Here is a 21,599-nt window from a genome sequence, read left to right on the forward strand (position 1 = left end):
ACCAACGGTTTGGCACTTAGGGACATTGAAATATTCGCACCAGCCCGAGGAGTCGGAAGTCTTTATCGCGTTACCTACTGACAAAAGTTTACAGTTTATCAATAGTTTTACATAAATAGTAATATTTCCACATAGTACAGTTGCAACGTGAGGTCGGAAATCGCTGACAAATTAAGGTAATAACAGGAAATATATGCACGGCACCATAAGGTATATGTATAGCTTGGAAATTGTAATCGTTGCTAGCTCGCTCCGCTCGCTCGTAAGAATCTAGTCCAACCTCACAACCGATCCGACACGTTCGCAAATTTGAAATTAGTCGACTCCTTATCGGATAACGAACGCAAGAGGGATTGATTTAAGGTTAGGCTATAGTTATCGATCGAGCGCAGCGAGCGAGGGACGCATAAAGGTGTGTCACAAATCATCGGTTTGGCACATAGGGACATTGAAATATTCGCACCTGCCCGAGGAGTAGGAAGTCTTTATCGAATTGCCTACAGACAAAAGTTTACAGTTTATCAATAGTTTTACATAAATAGTAATGTTTCCACATAGTACAGTTGCAACGTGAGGTCCGAAATCGCTGAAAAATTGAGGTAATAACAGGAAATATATGCAAGGCAATATAAGGTATATGTATAGCTTGGAAATTGTAATCGTTGCTCGCTCGCTCCGCTCGCTCGTAAGAATCTAGTCCAACCTCCCAACCGATCCGAAACGTTCGCAAATTTGAAATTAGTCCCCTCCTTATCGAATGGCGAACGTAAGAGATATTGGTTTTAGGTTAGGCTATAGTTATCGATCGAGCGCAGTGAGCGAGGGACGCATAAAGGTGTGTCACAAATCATCGGTTTGGCACATAGGGACATTGAAATATTCGCACCTGCCCGAGGAGTAGGAAGTCTTTATCGCGTTGCCTACTGACAAAAGTTTACAGTTTATCAATAGTTTTACATAAATAGTAATATTTCCACATAGTACGGTGCAACGTAAGGTCCGAAATCGCTGACAAATTGAGGTAATAACAGGAAATATATGCAAGGCAATATAAGGTATATGTATAGCTTGGAAATTGTAATCGTTGCTCGCTCGCTCCGCTCGCTCGTAAGAATCTAGTGCAACCTCACATCCGATCCGACACGTTCGCAAATTTGAAATTAGTCGCCTCCTTATCGGATAACGAAAGCAAGAGGGATTGGTTTTAAGTTAGGCTATAGTTATCGGGCGAGCACAGGGAGCGAGGGACGCGTAAGGGTGTGTCACAAACCAACGGTTTGTCACATAGGGTCATTGAAATATTCGCACCAGCCCCAGGAGCCGGAAGTCTTTATCGAATTGCGTACTGACAAAAGTTTACAGTATATCAATATTTGTACATAAATAGTAATTTTTTCACACAGTACAATGCAACGTGAGGTCCGAAATCGCTGACAAATTGAGGTAATAATAGGAAATATATGCAGGACAATATAAGATAAATGTATAGCTTGGAAATTGTAATCGTTGATCGCTCGCTCCCCTCGCTCGTAATAATCCAGTGCAACATCACAACCGATCCGACACGTTCGCAAATTTGAAATTAGTCGCCTCCTTATCGGATAACGAACGCAAGAGGGATTGGTTTTAGGTTAGGCTATAGTTATCGATCGAGCGCAGCGAGCGAGGGACGCATAAAGGTGTGTCACAAATCATCGGTTTGGCACATAGGGTCATTGAAATATTCGCACCAGCCCCAGGAGCCGGAAGTCTTTATCGAATTGCCTACAGACAAAAGTTTACAGTATATCAATATTTGTACATGAATAGTAATATTTTCACACAGTACAGTGCAACGTGAGGTCCGAAATCGCTGACAAATTGAGGTAATAACAGGAAATATATGCAAGGCAATATAAGGTATATGTATAGCTTGGAAATTGTAATCGTTGCTCGCTCGCTCCGCTCGCTCGTAAGAATCTAGTCCAACCTCCCAACCGATCCGACACGTTCGCAAATTTGAAATTAGTCCCCTCCTTATCGAATGGCGAACGTAAGAGATATTGGTTTTAGGTTAGGCTATAGTTTTCAAGCGAGCGCAGCGAGCGAGGGTCGCGTAAAGATGTGTCACAAACCAACGGTTTGTCACTTAGGGACATTGAAATATTCGCACCAGCCCGAGGAGTCGGAAGTCTTTATCGAATTGCGTACTGACATAAGTTTACAGTATATCAATATTTGTACATAAATAGTAATATTTTCACACAGTACAATGCAACGTGAGGTCCGGAATCGCTGACAAATTGAGGTAATAATAGGAAATATATGCAGGACAATATAAGATATGTGTATAGCTTGGAAATTGTAATCGTTGCTCGCTCGCTCCGCTCGCTCGTAAGTATCTAGTGCAACCTCACATCCGATCCGACACGTTCGCAAATTTGAAATTAGTCGCCTCCTTATCGGATAACGAAAGCAAGAGGGATTGGTTTTAAGTTAGGCTATAGTTATCGGGCGAGCACAGGGAGCGAGGGACGCGTAAGGGTGTGTCACAAACCAACGGTTTGTTACATAGGGTCATTGAAATATTCGCACCAGCCCCAGGAGCCGGAAGTCTTTATCGAATTGCGTACTGACAAAAGTTTACAGTATATCAATATTTGTACATAAATAGTAATATTTTCACACAGTACAGTGCAACGTGAGGTCCGAAATCGCTGACAAATTGAGGCAATAACAGGAAATATATGCAAGGCAATATAAGGTATATGTATAGCTTGGAAATTGTAATCGTTGCTCGCTCGCTCCGCTCGCTCGTAAGAATCTAGTCCAACCTCCCAACCGATCCGACACGTTCGCAAATTTGAAATTAGTCTCCTCCTTATCGAATGGCGAACGTAAGAGTTATTGGTTTTAGGTTAGGCTATAGTTTTCAAGCGATCGCAGCGAGCGAGGGTCGCGTAAAGGTGTGTCACAAAGCAACGGTTTGGCACTTAGGGACATTGAAATATTCGCACCAGCCCGAGGAGTCGGAAGTCTTTATCGCGTTGCCTACTGACAAAAGTTTACAGTTTATCAATAGTTTTACATAAATAGTAATATTTCCACATAGTACGGTGCAACGTAAGGTCCGAAATAGCTGACAAATTGAGGTAATAACAGGAAATATATGCAAGGCACCATAAGGTATATGTATAGCTTGGAAATTGTAATCGTTGCTCGCTCGCTCCGCTCGCTCGTAAGAATCTAGTCCACCCTCACAACCGATCCGACACGTTCGCAAATTTGAAGTTAGTCCCCTCCTTATCGGATAACGAAAGCAAGAGGGATTGGTTTTAGGTTAGGCTATAGTTATCGATCGAGCGCAGCGAGCGAGGGACACATAAAGGTGTGTTACAAATCATCGGTTTGGCACATAGGGACATTGAAATATTCGCACCTGCCCGAGGAGTAGGAAGTCTTTATCGAATTGCCTACAGACAAAAGTTTACAGTTTATCAATAGTTTTACATAAATAGTAATATTTCCACATAGTACAGTTGCAACGTGAGGTCCGAAATCGCTGACAAATTAAGGTAATAACAGGAAATATATGCACGGCACCATAAGGTATATGTATAGCTTGGAAATTGTAATCGTTGCTCGCTCGCTCCGCTCGCTCGTAAGAATCTAGTCCAACCTCACAACCGATCCGACACGTTCGCAAATTTGAAGTTAGTCCCCTCCTTATCGGATAACGAAAGCAAGAGGGATTGGTTTTAGGTTAGGCTATAGTTATCGATCGAGCGCAGCGAGCGAGGGACGCATAAAGGTGTGTCACAAATCATCGGTTTGGCACATAGGGACATTGAAATATTCGCACCTGCCCGAGGAGTAGGGAGTCTTTATCGCGTTGCCAACTGACAAAAGTTTACAGTTTATCAATAGTTTTACATAAATAGTAATATTTCCACATAGTACGGTGCAACGTAAGGTCTGAAATCGCTGACAAATTGAGGTAATAACAGGAAATATATGCAAGGCAATATAAGGTATATGTATAGCTTGGAAATTGTAATCGTTGCTCGCTCGCTCCGCTCGCTCGTAAGAATCTAGTGCAACCTCACAACCGATCCGACACGTTCGCAAATTTGAAATTAGTCGCCTCCTTATCGGATAACGAAAGCAAGAGGGATTGGTTTTAGGTTAGGCTATAGTTATCGGGCGAGCACAGGGAGCGAGGGACGCGTAAGGGTGTGTCACAAACCAACGGTTTGTCACATAGGGTCATTGAAATATTCGCACCAGCCCCAGGAGCCGGAAGTCTTTATCGAATTGTGTACTGACAAAAGTTTACAGTATATCAATATTTGTACATAAATAGTAATATTTTCACACAGTACAATGCAACGTGAGGTCCGAAATCGCTGACAAATTGAGGTAATAATAGGAAATATATGCAGGACAATATAAGATATATGTATAGCTTGGAAATTGTAACCGTTGATCGCTCGCTCCCCTCGCTCGTAAGAATCTAGTGCAACCTCACAACCGATCCGACACGTTCGCAAATTTGAAATTAGTCGCCTCCTTATCGGATAACGAACACAAGAGGGATTGGTTTTAGGTTAGGCTATAGTTATCGATCGAGCGCAGCGAGCGAGGGACGCATAAAGGTGTGTCACAAATCATCGGTTTGGCACATAGGGACATTGAAATATTCGCACCTGCCCGAGGAGTAGGAAGTCTTTATCGAGTTGCCTACTGACAAAAGTTTACAGTTTATCAATAGTTTTACATAAATAGTAATATTTCCACATAGTACAGTTGCAACGTGAGGTCGGAAATCGCTGACAAATTAAGGTAATAACAGGAAATATATGCACGGCACCATAAGGTATATGTATAGCTTGGAAATTGTAATCGTTGCTAGCTCGCTCCGCTCGCTCGTAAGAATCTAGTCCAACCTCACAACCGATCCGACACGTTCGCAAATTTGAAATTAGTCCCCTCCTTATCGAATGGCGAACGTAAGAGATATTGGTTTTAGGTTAGGCTATAGTTTTCAAGCGAGCGCAGCGAGCGAGGGTCGCGTAAAGGTGTGTCACAAACCAACGGTTTGTCACTTAGGGACATTGAAATATTCGCACCAGCCCGAGGTGTCGGAAGTCTTTATCGCGTTGCCTACTAACAAAAGTTTACAGTTTATCAATAGTTTTACATAAATAGTAATATTTCCACATAGTACGGTGCAACGTAAGGTCCGAAATCGCTGACAAATTGAGGTAATAACAGGAAATATATGCAAGGCAATATAAGGTATATATATAGCTTGGAAATTGTAATCGTTGCTCGCTCGCTCCGCTCGCTCGTAAGAATCTAGTCCAACCTCCAAACCGATCCGACACGTTCGCAAATTTGAAATTAGTCTCCTCCTTATCGAATGGCGAACGTAAGAGACATTGGTTTTAGGTTAGGCTATAGTTTTCAAGCGAGCGCAGCGAGCGAGGGTCGCGTAAAGGTGTGTCACAAACCAACGGTTTGGCACTTAGCGACATTGAAATATTCGCACCAGCCCGAGGAGTCGGAAGTCTTTATCGCGTTACCTACTGACAAAAGTTTACAGTTTATCAATAGTTTTACATAAATAGTAATATTTCCACATAGTACGGTGCAACGTAAGGTCCAAAATCGCTGACAAATTGAGGCAATAACAGGAAATATATGCAAGGCAATATAAGATATATGTATAGCTTGGAAATTGTAATCGTTGCTCGCTCGCTCCGCTCTCTCGTAAGAATCTAGTCCAACCTCACAACCGATCCGACACGTTCGCAAATTTGAAATTAGTCGCCTCCTTATCGGATAACGAAAGCAAGAGGGATTGGTTTTAGGTTAGGCTATAGTTATCGGGCGAGCACAGGGAGCGAGGGACGCGTAAGGGTGTGTCACAAACCAACGGTTTGTCACATAGGGTCATTGAAATATTCGCACCAGCCCCAGGAGCCGGAAGTCTTTATCGAATTGCGTACTGACAAAAGTTTACAGTATATCAATATTTGTACATAAATAGTAATATTTTCACACAGTACAATGCAACGTGAGGTCCGAAATCGCTGACAAATTGAGGTAATAACAGGAAATATATGCAGGACAATATAAGATATATGTATAGCTTGGAAATTGTAATCGTTGATCGCTCGCTCCCCTCGCTCGTAAGAATCTAGTGCAACCTCACAACCGATCCGACACGTTCGCAAATTTGAAATTAGTCGCCTCCTTATCGGATAACGAACACAAGAGGGATTGGTTTTAGGTTAGGCTAAAGTTATCGATCGAGCGCAGCGAGCGAGGGACGCATAAAGTTGTGTCACAAATCATCGGTTTGGCACATAGGGACATTGAAATATTCGCACCTGCCCGAGGAGTAGGAATTCTTTATCGAGTTGCCTACTGACAAAAGTTTACAGTTTATCAATAGTTTTACATAAATAGTAATATTTCCACATAGTACAGTTGCAACGTGAGGTCCGAAATCGCTGACAAATTAAGGTAATAACAGGAAATATATGCACGGCACCATAAGGTATATGTATAGCTTGGAAATTGTAATCGCTGCTCGCTCGCTCCGCTCGCTCGTAAGAATCTAGTCCAACCTCACAACCGATCCGGCACGTTCGCAAATTTGAAGTTAGTCCCCTCCTTATCGGATAACGAAAGCAAGAGGGATTGGTTTTAGGTTAGGCTATAGTTATCGATCGAGCGCAGCGAGCGAGGGACGGATAAAGGTGTGTCACAAATCATCGGTTTGGCACATAGGGACATTGAAATATTCGCACCTGCCCGAGAAGTAGGAAGTCTTTATCGAATTGCCTACAGACAAAAGTTTACAGTTTATCAATAGTTTTACATAAATAGTAATATTTCCACATAGTACAGTTGCAACGTGAGGTCCGAAATCGCTGACAAATTAAGGTAATAACAGGAAATATATGCACGGCACCATAAGGTATATGTATAGCTTGGAAATTGTAAACGTTGCTCGCTCGCTCCGCTCGCTCGTAAGAATCTAGTCCAACCTCACAACCGATCCGACACGTTCGCAAATTTGAAGTTAGTCCCCTCCTTATCGGATAACGAAAGCAAGAGGGATTGGTTTTAGGTTAGGCTATAGTTATCGATCGAGCGCAGCGAGCGAGGGACGCATAAAGGTGTGTCACAAATCATCGGTTTGGCACATAGGGACATTGAAATATTCGCACCTGCCCGAGGAGTAGGGAGTCTTTATCGCGTTGCCTACTGACAAAAGATTACAGTTTATCAATAGTTTTACATAAATAGTAATATTTCCACATAGTACGGTGCAACGTAAGGTCCGAAATCGCTGACAAATTGAGGTAATAACAGGAAATATATGCAAGGCAATATAAGGTATATGTATAGCTTGGAAATTGTAATCGTTGCTCGCTCGCTCCGCTCGCTCGTAAGAATCTAGTGCAACCTCACAACCGATCCGACACGTTCGCAAATTTGAAATTAGTCGCCTCCTTATCGGATAACGAAAGCAAGAGGGATTGGTTTTAGGTTAGGCTATAGTTATCGGGCGAGCACAGGGAGCGAGGGACGCGTAAGGGTGTGTCACAAACCAACGGTTTGTCACATAGGGTCATTGAAATATTCGCACCAGCCCCAGGAGCCGGAAGCCTTTATCGAATTGCGTACTGACAAAAGTTTACAGTATATCAATATTTGTACATAAATAGTAATATTTTCACACAGTACAATGCAACGTGAGGTCCGAAATCGCTGACAAATTGAGGTAATAATAGGAAATATATGCAGGACAATATAAGATATATGTATAGCTTGGAAATTGTAATCGTTGATCGCTCGCTCCCCTCGCTCGTAAGAATCTAGTGCAACCTCACAACCGATCCGACACGTTCGCAAATTTGAAATTAGTCGCCTCCTTATCGGATAACGAACACAAGAGGGATTGGTTTTAGGTTAGGCTATAGTTATCGATCGAGCGCAGCGAGCGAGGGACGCATAAAGGTGTGTCACAAATCATCGGTTTGGCACATAGGGACATTGAAATATTCGCACCTGCCCGAGGAGTAGGAAGTCTTTATCGAGTTGCCTACTGACAAAAGTTTACAGTTTATCAATAGTTTTACATAAATAGTAATATTTCCACATAGTACAGTTGCAACGTGAGGTCGGAAATCGCTGACAAATTAAGGTAATAGCAGGAAATATATGCACGGCACCATAAGGTATATGTATAGCTTGGAAATTGTAATCGTTGCTAGCTCGCTCCACTCGCTCGTAAGAATCTAGTCCAACCTCACAACCGATCCGACACGTTCGCAAATTTGAAATTAGTCCCCTCCTTATCGAATGGCGAACGTAAGAGATATTGGTTTTAGGTTAGGCTATAGTTTTCAAGCGAGCGCAGCGAGCGAGGGTCGCGTAAAGGTGTGTCACAAACCAACGGTTTGTCACTTAGGGACATTGAAATATTCGCACCAGCCCGAGGAGTCGGAAGTCTTTATCGCGTTGCCTACTGACAAAAGTTTACACTATATCAATATTTGTACATAAATAGTAATATTTTCACACAGTACAATGCAACGTGAGGTCCGAAATCGCTGACAAATTGAGGCAATAACAGGAAATATATGCAAGGCAATATAAAGTTTATGTATAGCTTGGAAATTGTAATCGTTGCTCGCTCGCTCCGCTCGCTCGTAAGAATCTAGTGCAACCTCACAACCGATCCGACACGTTCGCAAATTTGAAATTAGTCGCCTCCTTATCGGATAACGAAAGCAAGAGGGATTGGTTTTAGGTTAGGCTATAGTTATCGGGCGAGCACAGGGAGCGAGGGACGCGTAAGGGTGTGTCACAAACCAACGGTTTGTCACATAGGGTCATTGAAATATTCGCACCAGCCCCAGGAGCCGGAAGTCTTTATCGAATTGCCTACAGACAAAAGTTTACAGTATATCATTATTTGTACATAAATAGTAATATTTTCACTCAGTACAGTGCAACGTGAGGTCCGAAATCGCTGACAAATTGAGGCAATAACAGGAAATATATGCAAGGCAATATAAGATATATGTATAGCTTGGAAATTGTAATCGTTGCTCGCTCGCTCCGCTCGCTCGTAAGAATCTAGTCCAACCTCACAACCGATCCGACACGTTCGCAAATTTGAAGTTAGTCCCCTCCTTATCGGATAACGAAAGCAAGAGGGACTGGTTTTAGGTTAGGCTATAGTTATCGATCGAGCGCAGCGAGCGAGGGACGCATAAAGGTGTGTCACAAATCATCGGTTTGGCACATAGGGACATTGAAATATTCGCACCTGCCCGAGGAGTAGGAATTCTTTATCGAGTTGCCTACTGACATAAGTTTACAGTTTATCAATAGTTTTACATAAATAGTAATATTTCCACATAGTACAGTTGCAACGTGAGGTCCGAAATCGCTGACAAATTAAGGTAATAACAGGAAATATATGCACGGCACCATAAGGTATATGTATAGCTTGGAAATTGTAATCGTTGCTCGCTCGCTCCGCTCGCTCGTAAGAATCTAGTCCAACCTCACAACCGATCCGACACGTTCGCAAATTTGAAGTTAATCCCCTGCTTATCGGATAACGAAAGCAAGAGGGATTGGTTTTAGGTTAGGCTATAGTTATCGATCGAGCGCAGCGAGCGAGGGACGCATAAAGGTGTGTCACAAACCAACGGTTTGTCACATAGGGTCATTGAAATATTCGCACCAGCCCCAGGAGCCGGAAGTCTTTATCGAATTGCGTACTGACAAAAGTTTACAGTATATCAATATTTGTACATAAATAGTAATTTTTTCACACAGTACAATGCAACGTGAGGTCCGAAATCGCTGACAAATTGAGGTAATAATAGGAAATATATGCAGGACAATATAAGATATATGTATAGCTTGGAAATTGTAATCGTTGCTCGCTCGCTCCGCTCGCTCGTAAGAATCTAGTGCAACCTCACAACCGATCCGACACGTTCGCAAATTTGAAATTAGTCGCCTCCTTATCGGATAACGAAAGCAAGAGGGATTGGTTTTAGGTTAGGCTATAGTTTTCAACCGAGCGCAGCGAGCGAGGGTCGCATAAAGGTGTGTCACAAACCAACGGTTTGGCACTTAGGGACATTGAAATATTCGCACCAGCCCGAGGAGTCGGAAGTCTTTATCGCGTTGCCTACTGACACAAGTTTACAGTTTATCAATAGTTTTACATAAATAGTAATATTTCCACATAGTACGGTGCAACGTAAGGTCCGAAATCGCTGACAAATTGAGGTAATAACAGGAAATATATGCAAGGCAATATAGGGTATATGTATAGCTTGGAAATTGTAATCGTTGCTCGCTCGCTCCGCTCGCTCGTAAGAATCTAGTGCAACCGCACAACCGATCCGACACGTTCGCAAATTTGAAATTAGTCGCCTCCTTATCGGATAACGAAAGCAAGAGGGATTGGTTTTAGATTAGGCTATAGTTATCGGGCGAGCACAGGGAGCGAGGGACGCGTAAGGGTGTGTCACAAACCAACGGTTTGTCACATAGGGTCATTGAAATATTCGCACCAGCCCCAGGAGCCGGAAGTCTTTATCGAATTGCGTACTGACAAAAGTTTACAGTATATCAATATTTGTACATAAATAGTAATTTTTTCACACAGTACAATGCAACGTGAGGTCCGAAATCGCTGACAAATTGAGGTAATAATAGGAAATATATGCAGGACAATATAAGATATATGTATAGCTTGGAAATTGTAATCGTTGATCGCTCGCTCCCCTCGCTCGTAAGAATCTAGTGCAACCTCACAACCGATCCGACACGTTCGCAAATTTGAAATTAGTCGCCTCCTTATCGGATAACGAACACAAGAGGGATTGGTTTTAGGTTAGGCTATAGTTATCGATCGAGCGCAGTGAGCGAGGGACGCATAAAGGTGTGTCACAAATCATCGGTTTGGCACATAGGGACATTGAAATATTCGCACCTGCCCGAGGAGTAGGAAGTCTTTATCGCGTTGCCTACTGACAAAAGTTTACAGTTTATCAATAGTTTTACATAAATAGTAATATTTCCACATAGTACGGTGCAACGTAAGGTCCGAAATCGCTGACAAATTGAGGTAATAACAGGAAATATATGCAAGGCAATACAAGGTATATGTATAGCTTGGAAATTGTAATCGTTGCTCGCTCGCTCCGCTCGCTCGTAAGAATCTAGTGCAACCTCACATCCGATCCGACACGTTCGCAAATTTGAAATTAGTCGCCTCCTTATCGGATAACGAAAGCAAGAGGGATTGGTTTTAAGTTAGGCTATAGTTATCGGGCGAGCACAGGGAGCGAGGGACGCGTAAGGGTGTGTCACAAACCAACGGTTTGTCACATAGGGTCATTGAAATATTCGCACCAGCCCCAGGAGCCGGAAGTCTTTATCGAATTGCGTACTGACAAAAGTTTACAGTATATCAATATTTGTACATAAATAGTAATATTTTCACACAGTACAATGCAACGTGAGGTCCGAAATCGCTGACAAATTGAGGTAATAATAGGAAATATATGCAGGACAATATAAGATATATGTATAGCTTGGAAATTGTAATCGTTGATCGCTCGCTCCCCTCGCTCGTAAGAATCTAGTGCAACCTCACAACCGATCCGACACGTTCGCAAATTTGAAATTAGTCGCCTCCTTATCGGATAACGAACACAAGAGGGATTGGTTTTAGGTTAGGCTAAAGTTATCGATCGAGCGCAGCGAGCGAGGGACGCATAAAGTTGTGTCACAAATCATCGGTTTGGCACATAGGGACATTGAAATATTCGCACCTGCCCGAGGAGTAGGAATTCTTTATCGAGTTGCCTACTGACAAAAGTTTACAGTTTATCAATAGTTTTACATAAATAGTAATATTTCCACATAGTACAGTTGCAACGTGAGGTCCGAAATCGCTGACAAATTAAGGTAATAACAGGAAATATATGCACGGCACCATAAGGTATATGTATAGCTTGGAAATTGTAATCGCTGCTCGCTCGCTCCGCTCGCTCGTAAGAATCTAGTCCAACCTCACAACCGATCCGGCACGTTCGCAAATTTGAAGTTAGTCCCCTCCTTATCGGATAACGAACGCAAGAGGGATTGGTTTTAGGTTAGGCTATAGTTATCGAGCGAGCGCAGCGAGCGAGGGACGCATAAAGGTGTGTCACAAACCAACGGTTTGGCACTTAGGGACATTGAAATATTCCCACCAGCCCGAGGAGTCGGAAGTCTTTATCGCGTTGCCTACTGACAAAAGTTTACAGTTTATCAATAGTTTTACATAAATAGTAATATTTCCACATAGTACAGTTGCAACGTGAGGTCCGAAATCGCTGACAAATTAAGATAATAACAGGAAATATATGCACGGCACCATAAGGTATATGTATAGCTTGGAAATTGTAATCGTTGCTCGCTCGCTCCGCTCGCTCGTAAGAATCTAGTCCAACCTCAGAACCGATCCGACACGTTCGCAAATTTGAAGTTAGTCCCCTCCTTATCGGATAACGAAAGCAAGAGGGATTGGTTTTAGGTTAGGCTATAGTTATCGATCGAGCGCAGCGAGCGAGGGACGCATAAAGGTGTGTCACAAATCATCGGTTTGGCACATAGGGACATTGAAATATTCGCACCTGCCCGAGGAGTAGGGAGTCTTTATCGCGTTGCCAACTGACAAAAGTTTACAGTTTATCAATAGTTTTACATAAATAGTAATATTTCCACATAGTACGGTGCAACGTAAGGTCCGAAATCGCTGACAAATTGAGGTAATAACAGGAAATATATGCAAGGCAATATAAGGTATATGTATAGCTTGGAAATTGTAATCGTTGCTCGCTCGCTCCGCTCGCTCGTAAGAATCTAGTGCAACCTCACAACCGATCCGACACATTCGCAAATTTGAAGTTAGTCCCCTCCTTATCGGATAACGAAAGCAAGAGGGATTGGTTTTAGGTTAGGCTATAGTTATCGATCGAGCGCAGCGAGCGAGGGACGCATAAAGGTGTGTCACAAATCATCGGTTTGGCACAAAGGGACATTGAAATATTCGCACCTGCCCGAGGAGTAGGAAGTCTTTATCGAATTGCCTACAGACAAAAGTTTACAGTTTATCAATAGTTTTACATAAATAGTAATATTTCCACATAGTACAGTTGCAACGTGAGGTCCGAAATCGCTGACAAATTAAGGTAATAACAGGAAATATATGCACGGCACGATAAGGTATATGTATAGCTTGGAAATTGTAATCGTTGCTCGCTCGCTCGTAAGAATCTAGTCCAACCTCACAACCGATCCGACACGTTCGCAAATTTGAAATTAGTCGCCTCCTTATCGGATAACGAAAGCAAGAGGGATTGGTTTTAGGTTAGGCTATAGTTATCGGGCGAGCACAGGGAGCGAGGGACGCGTAAGGGTGTGTCACAAACCAACGGTTTGTCACATAGGGTCATTGAAATATTCGCACCAGCCCCAGGAGCCGGAAGTCTTTATCGAATTGCGTACTGACAATAGTTTACAGTATATCAATATTTGTACATAAATAGTAATATTTTCACACAGTACAATGCAACGTGAGGTCCGAAATCGCTGACAAATTGAGGTAATAATAGGAAATATATGCAGGACAATATAAGATATATGTATAGCTTGGAAATTGTAATCGTTGATCGCTCGCTCCCCTCGCTCGTAAGAATCTAGTGCAACCTCACAACCGATCCGACACGTTCGCAAATTTGAAATTAGTCGACTCCTTATCGGATAACGAACGCAAGAGGGATTGATTTAAGGTTAGGCTATAGTTTTCAAGCGAGCGCAGCGAGCGAGGGTCGCGTAAAGGTGTGTCACAAACCAACGGTTTGGCACATAGGGACATTGAAATATTCGCACCTGCCCGAGGAGTCGGAAGTCTTTATCGCGTTGCCTACTGACAAAAGTTTACAGTTTATCAATAGTTTTACATAAATAGTAATATTTCCACATAGTACGGTGCAACGTAAGGTCCGAAATCGCTGACAAATTGAGGTAATAACAGGAAATATATGCAAGGCAATATAGGGTATATGTATAGCTTGGAAATTGTAATCGTTGCTCGCTCGCTCCGCTCGCTCGTAAGAATCTAGTCCAACCTCACAACCGATCCGACACATTCGCAAATTTGAAGTTAGTCCCCTCCTTATCGGATAACGAAAGCAAGAGGGATTGGTTTTAGGTTAGGCTATAGTTATCGATCGAGCGCAGCGAGCGAGGGACGCATAAAGGTGTGTCACAAATCATCGGTTTGGCACATAGGGACATTGAAATATTCGCACCTGCCCGAGGAGTAGGAAGTCTTTATCGAGTTGCCTACTGACAAAAGTTTACAGTTTATCAATAGTTTTACATAAATAGTAATATTTCCACATAGTACGGTGCAACGTGAGGTCCGAAATCGCTGACAAATTGAGGTAATAACAGGAAATATATGCAAGGCAATATAAGGTATATGTATAGCTTGGAAATTGTAATCGACCCTCGCTCGCTCCGCTCGCTCGTAAGAATCTAGTCCAACCTCCCAACCGATCCGACACGTTCGCAAATTTGAAATTAGTCCCCTCCTTATCGAATGGCGAACGTAAGAGATATTGGTTTTAGGTTAGGCTATAGTTTTCAAGCGAGCGCAGCGAGCGAGGGTCGCGTAAAGGTGTGTCACAAACCAACGGTTTGTCACTTAGGGACATTGAAATATTCGCACCAGCCCGAGGAGTTGGAAGTCTTTATCGCGTTGCCTACTGACAAAAGTTTACAGTTTATCAATAGTTTTACATAAATAGTAATATTTCCACATAGTACGGTGCAACGTAAGGTCCGAAATCGCTGACAAATTGAGGTAATAACAGGAAATATATTCAAGGCAATATAAAGTATATGTATAGCTTGGAAATTGTAATCGTTGCTCGCTCGCTCCGCTCGCTCGTAAGAATCTAGTCCAACCTCCAAACCGATCCGACACGTTCGCAAATTTGAAATTAGTCTCCTCCTTATCGAATGGCGAACGTAAGAGACATTGGTTTTAGGTTAGGCTATAGTTTTCAAGCGAGCGCAGCGAGCGAGGGTCGCGTAAAGGTGTGTCACAAACCAACGGTTTGGCACTTAGGGACATTGAAATATTCGCACCAGCCCGAGGAGTCGGAAGTCTTTATCGCGTTACCTACTGACAAAAGTTTACAGTTTATCAATAGTTTTACATAAATAGTAATATTTCCACATAGTACGGTGCAACGTAAGGTCCGAAATCGCTGACAAATTGAGGTAATAACAGGAAATATATGCAAGGCAATATAAGGTATATGTATAGCTTGGAAATTGTAATCGTTGCTCGTTCGCTCCGCTCGCTCGTAAGAATCTAGTGCAACCTCACAACCGATGCGACACGTTCGCAAATTTGAAATTAGTCGCCTCCTTATCGGATAACGAAAGCAAGAGGGATTGGTTTTAGGTTAGGCTATAGTTATCGGGCGAGCACAGGGAGCGAGGGACGCGTAAGGGTGTGTCACAAACCAACGGTTTGTCACATAGGGTCATTGAAATATCCGCACCAGCCCCAGGAGCCGGAAGTCTTTATCGAATTGCCTACAGACAAAAGTTTAGAGTATATCAATATTTGTACATAAATAGTAATATTTTCACATAGTACAGTGCAACGTGAGGTCCGAAATCGCTGACAAATTGAGGTAATAACAGGAAATATATGCAAGGCAATATAAGGTATATGTATAGCTTGGAAATTGTAATCGTCCCTCGCTCGCTCCGCTCGCTCGTAAGAATCTAGTCCAACCTCCCAACCGATCCGACACGTTCGCAAATTTGAAATTAGTCCCCTCCTTATCGAATGGCGAACGTAAGAGATATTGGTTTTAGGTTAGGCTATAGTTTTCAAGCGAGCGCAGCGAGCGAGGGTCGCGTAAAGGTGTGTCACAAACCAACGGTTTGTCACATAGGGACATTGAAATATTCGCACCAGCCCGAGGAGTTGGAAGTCTTTATCGCGTTGCCTACTGACAAAAGTTTACAGTTTATCAATAGTTTTACATAAATAGTAATATTTCCACATAGTACGGTGCAACGTAAGGTCCGAAATCGCTGACAAATTGAGGTAATAACAGGAAATATATTCAAGGCAATATAAGGTATATATATAGCTTGGAAATTGTAATCGTTGCTCGCTCGCTCCGCTCGCTCGTAAGAATCTAGTCCAACCTCCAAACCGATCCGACACGTTCGCAAATTTGAAATTAGTCTCCTCCTTATCGAATGGCGAACGTAAGAGACATTGGTTTTAGGTTAGGCTATAGTTTTCAAGCGAGCGCAGCGAGCGAGGGTCGCGTAAAGGTGTGTCACAAACCAACGGTTTGGCACTTAGCGACATTGAAATATTCGCACCAGCCCGAGGAGTCGGAAGTCTTTATCGCGTTACCTACTGACAAAAGTTTACAGTTTATCAATAGTTTTACATAAATAGTAATATTTCCACATAGTACGGTGCAACGTAAGGTCCAAAATCGCTGACAAATTGAGGCAATAACAGGAAATATATGCAAGGCAATATAAGGTATATGTATAGCTTGGAAATTGTAATCGTTGCTCGCTCGCTCCGCTCGCTCGTAAGAATCTAGTCCAACCTCACAACCGATCCGACACGTTCGCAAATTTGAAGTTAGTCCCCTCCTTATCGGATAACGAAAGCAAGAGGGATTGGTTTTAGGTTAGGCTATAGTTATCGATCGAGCGCAGCGAGCGAGGGACGCATAAAGGTGTGTCACAAATCATCGGTTTGGCACATAGGGACATTGAAATATTCGCACCTGCCCGAGGAGTAGGAAGTCATTATCGAATTGCCTACAGACAAAAGTTTACAGTTTATCAATAGTTTTACATAAATAGTAATGTTTCCACATAGTACAGTTGCAACGTGAGGTCCGAAATCGCTGACAAATTAAGGTAATAACAGGAAATATATGCACGGCACCATAAGGTATATGTATAGCTTGGAAATTGTAATCGTTGCTCGCTCGCTCCGCTCGCTCGTAAGAATCTAGTCCAACCTCACAACCGATCCGACACGTTCGCAAATTTGAAGTTAGTCCCGTCCTTATCGGATAACGAAAGCAAGAGGGATTGGTTGTAGGTTAGGCTATAGTTATCGATCGAGCGCAGCGAGCGAGGGTCGCGTAAAGGTGTGTCACAAACCAACGGTTTGGCACTTAGGGACATTGAAATATTCGCACCAGCCCGAGGAGTCGGAAGTCTTTATCGCGTTACCTACTGACAAAAGTTTACAGTTTATCAATAGTTTTACATAAATAGTAATATTTCCACATAGTACAGTTGCAACGTGAGGTCGGAAATCGCTGACAAATTAAGGTAATAACAGGAAATATATGCACGGCACCATAAGGTATATGTATAGCTTGGAAATTGTAATCGTTGCTAGCTCGCTCCGCTCGCTCGTAAGAATCTAGTCCAACCTCACAACCGATCCGACACGTTCGCAAATTTGAAATTAGTCGACTCCTTATCGGATAACGAACGCAAGAGGGATTGATTTAAGGTTAGGCTATAGTTATCGATCGAGCGCAGCGAGCGAGGGACGCATAAAGGTGTGTCACAAATCATCGGTTTGGCACATAGGGACATTGAAATATTCGCACCTGCCCGAGGAGTAGGAAGTCTTTATCGAATTGCCTACAGACAAAAGTTTACAGTTTATCAATAGTTTTACATAAATAGTAATGTTTCCACATAGTACAGTTGCAACGTGAGGTCCGAAATCGCTGACAAATTGAGGTAATAACAGGAAATATATGCAAGGCAATATAAGGTATATGTATAGCTTGGAAATTGTAATCGTTGCTCGCTCGCTCCGCTCGCTCGTAAGAATCTAGTCCAACCTCCCAACCGATCCGAAACGTTCGCAAATTTGAAATTAGTCCCCTCCTTATCGAATGGCGAACGTAAGAGATATTGGTTTTAGGTTAGGCTATAGTTATCGATCGAGCGCAGTGAGCGAGGGACGCATAAAGGTGTGTCACAAATCATCGGTTTGGCACATAGGGACATTGAAATATTCGCACCTGCCCGAGGAGTAGGAAGTCTTTATCGCGTTGCCTACTGACAAAAGTTTACAGTTTATCAATAGTTTTACATAAATAGTAATATTTCCACATAGTACGGTGCAACGTAAGGTCCGAAATCGCTGACAAATTGAGGTAATAACAGGAAATATATGCAAGGCAATATAAGGTATATGTATAGCTTGGAAATTGTAATCGTTGCTCGCTCGCTCCGCTCGCTCGTAAGAATCTAGTGCAACCTCACATCCGATCCGACACGTTCGCAAATTTGAAATTAGTCGCCTCCTTATCGGATAACGAAAGCAAGAGGGATTGGTTTTAGGTTAGGCTATAGTTATCGATCGAGCGCAGTGAGCGAGGGACGCATAAAGGTGTGTCACAAATCATCGGTTTGGCACATAGGGACATTGAAATATTCGCACCTGCCCGAGGAGTAGGAAGTCTTTATCGCGTTGCCTACTGACAAAAGTTTACAGTATATCAATATTTGTACATAAATAGTAATATTTTCACACAGTACAGTGCAACGTGAGGTCCGAAATCGCTGACAAATTGAGGCAATAACAGGAAATATATGCAAGGCAATATAAGGTATATGTATAGCTTGGAAATTGTAATCGTTGCTCGCTCGCTCCGCTCGCTCGTAAGAATCTAGTCCAACCTCCCAACCGATCCGACACGTTCGCAAATTTGAAATTAGTCTCCTCCTTATCGAATGGCGAACGTAAGAGTTATTGGTTTTAGGTTAGGCTATAGTTTTCAAGCGATCGCAGCGAGCGAGGGTCGCGTAAAGGTGTGTCACAAAGCAACGGTTTGGCACTTAGGGACATTGAAATATTCGCACCAGCCCGAGGAGTCGGAAGTCTTTATCGCGTTGCCTACTGACAAAAGTTTACAGTTTATCAATAGTTTTACATAAATAGTAATATTTCCACATAGTACGGTGCAACGTAAGGTCCGAAATAGCTGACAAATTGAGGTAATAACAGGAAATATATGCAAGGCACCATAAGGTATATGTATAGCTTGGAAATTGTAATCGTTGCTCGCTCGCTCCCCTCGCTCGTAAGAATCTAGTGCAACCTCACAACCGATCCGACACGTTCGCAAATTTGAAATTAGTCGCCTCCTTATCGGATAACGAAAGCAAGAGGGATTGGTTTTAGGTTAGGCTATAGTTATCGGGCGAGCACAGGGAGCGAGGGACGCGTAAGGGTGTGTCACAAACCAACGGTTTGTCACATAGGGTCATTGAAATATTCGCACCAGCCCCAGGAGCCGGAAGTCTTTATCGAATTGTGTACTGACAAAAGTTTACAGTATATCAATATTTGTACATAAATAGTAATATTTTCACACAGTACAATGCAACGTGAGGTCCGAAATCGCTGACAAATTGAGGTAATAATAGGAAATATATGCAGGACAATATAAGATATATGTATAGCTTGGAAATTGTAATCGTTGATCGCTCGCTCCCCTCGCTCGTAAGAATCTAGTGCAACCTCACAACCGATCCGACACGTTCGCAAATTTGAAATTAGTCGCCTCCTTATCGGATAACGAACACAAGAGGGATTGGTTTTAGGTTAGGCTATAGTTATCGATCGAGCGCAGCGAGCGAGGGACGCATAAAGGTGTGTCACAAATCATCGGTTTGGCACATAGGGACATTGAAATATTCGCACCTGCCCGAGGAGTAGGAAGTCTTTATCGAGTTGCCTACTGACAAAAGTTTACAGTTTATCAATAGTTTTACATAAATAGTAATATTTCCACATAGTACAGTTGCAACGTGAGGTCGGAAATCGCTGACAAATTAAGGTAATAACAGGAAATATATGCACGGCACCATAAGGTATATGTATAGCTTGGAAATTGTAATCGTTGCTAGCTCGCTCCGCTCGCTCGTAAGAATCTAGTCCAACCTCACAACCGATCCGACACGTTCGCAAATTTGAAATTAGTCCCCTCCTTATCGAATGGCGAACGTAAGAGATATTGGTTTTAGGTTAGGCTATAGTTTTCAAGCGAGCGCAGCGAGCGAGGGTCGCGTAAAGGTGTGTCACAAACCAACGGTTTGTCACTTAGGGACATTGAAATATTCGCACCAGCCCGAGGAGTCGGAAGTCTTTATCGCGTTGCCTACTAACAAAAGTTTACAGTTTATCAATAGTTTTACATAAATAGTAATATTTCCACATAGTACGGTGCAACGTAAGGTCCGAAATCGCTGACAAATTGAGGTAATAACAGGAAATATATGCAAGGCAATATAAGGTATATATATAGCTTGGAAATTGTAATCGTTGCTCGCTCGCTCCGCTCGCTCGTAAGAATCTAGTCCAACCTCCAAACCGATCCGACACGTTCGCAAATTTGAAATTAGTCTCCTCCTTATCGAATGGCGAACGTAAGAGACATTGGTTTTAGGTTAGGCTATAGTTTTCAAGCGAGCGCAGCGAGCGAGGGTCGCGTAAAGGTGTGTCACAAACCAACGGTTTGGCACTTAGCGACATTGAAATATTCGCACCAGCCCGAGGAGTCGGAAGTCTTTATCGCGTTACCTACTGACAAAAGTTTACAGTTTATCAATAGTTTTACATAAATAGTAATATTTCCACATAGTACGGTGCAACGTAAGGTCCAAAATCGCTGACAAATTGAGGCAATAACAGGAAATATATGCAAGGCAATATAAGATATATGTATAGCTTGGAAATTGTAATCGTTGCTCGCTCGCTCCGCTCTCTCGTAAGAATCTAGTCCAACCTCACAACCGATCCGACACGTTCGCAAATTTGAAATTAGTCGCCTCCTTATCGGATAACGAAAGCAAGAGGGATTGGTTTTAGGTTAGGCTATAGTTATCGGGCGAGCACAGGGAGCGAGGGACGCGTAAGGGTGTGTCACAAACCAACGGTTTGTCACATAGGGTCATTGAAATATTCGCACCAGCCCCAGGAGCCGGAAGTCTTTATCGAATTGCGTACTGACAAAAGTTTACAGTATATCAATATTTGTACATAAATAGTAATATTTTCACACAGTACAATGCAACGTGAGGTCCGAAATCGCTGACAAATTGAGGTAATAATAGGAAATATATGCAGGACAATATAAGATATATGTATAGCTTGGAAATTGTAATCGTTGATCGCTCGCTCCCCTCGCTCGTAAGAATCTAGTGCAACCTCACAACCGATCCGACACGTTCGCAAATTTGAAATTAGTCGCCTCCTTATCGGATAACGAACACAAGAGGGATTGGTTTTAGGTTAGGCTAAAGTTATCGATCGAGCGCAGCGAGCGAGGGACGCATGAAGTTGTGTCACAAATCATCGGTTTGGCACATAGGGACATTGAAATATTCGCACCTGCCCGAGGAGTAGGGAGTCTTTATCGCGT

This window comes from Bombus terrestris, unplaced genomic scaffold (genome assembly GCF_910591885.1).
Source record: "Bombus terrestris unplaced genomic scaffold, iyBomTerr1.2, whole genome shotgun sequence".
NCBI lineage: Eukaryota > Metazoa > Arthropoda > Insecta > Hymenoptera > Apidae > Bombus > Bombus terrestris.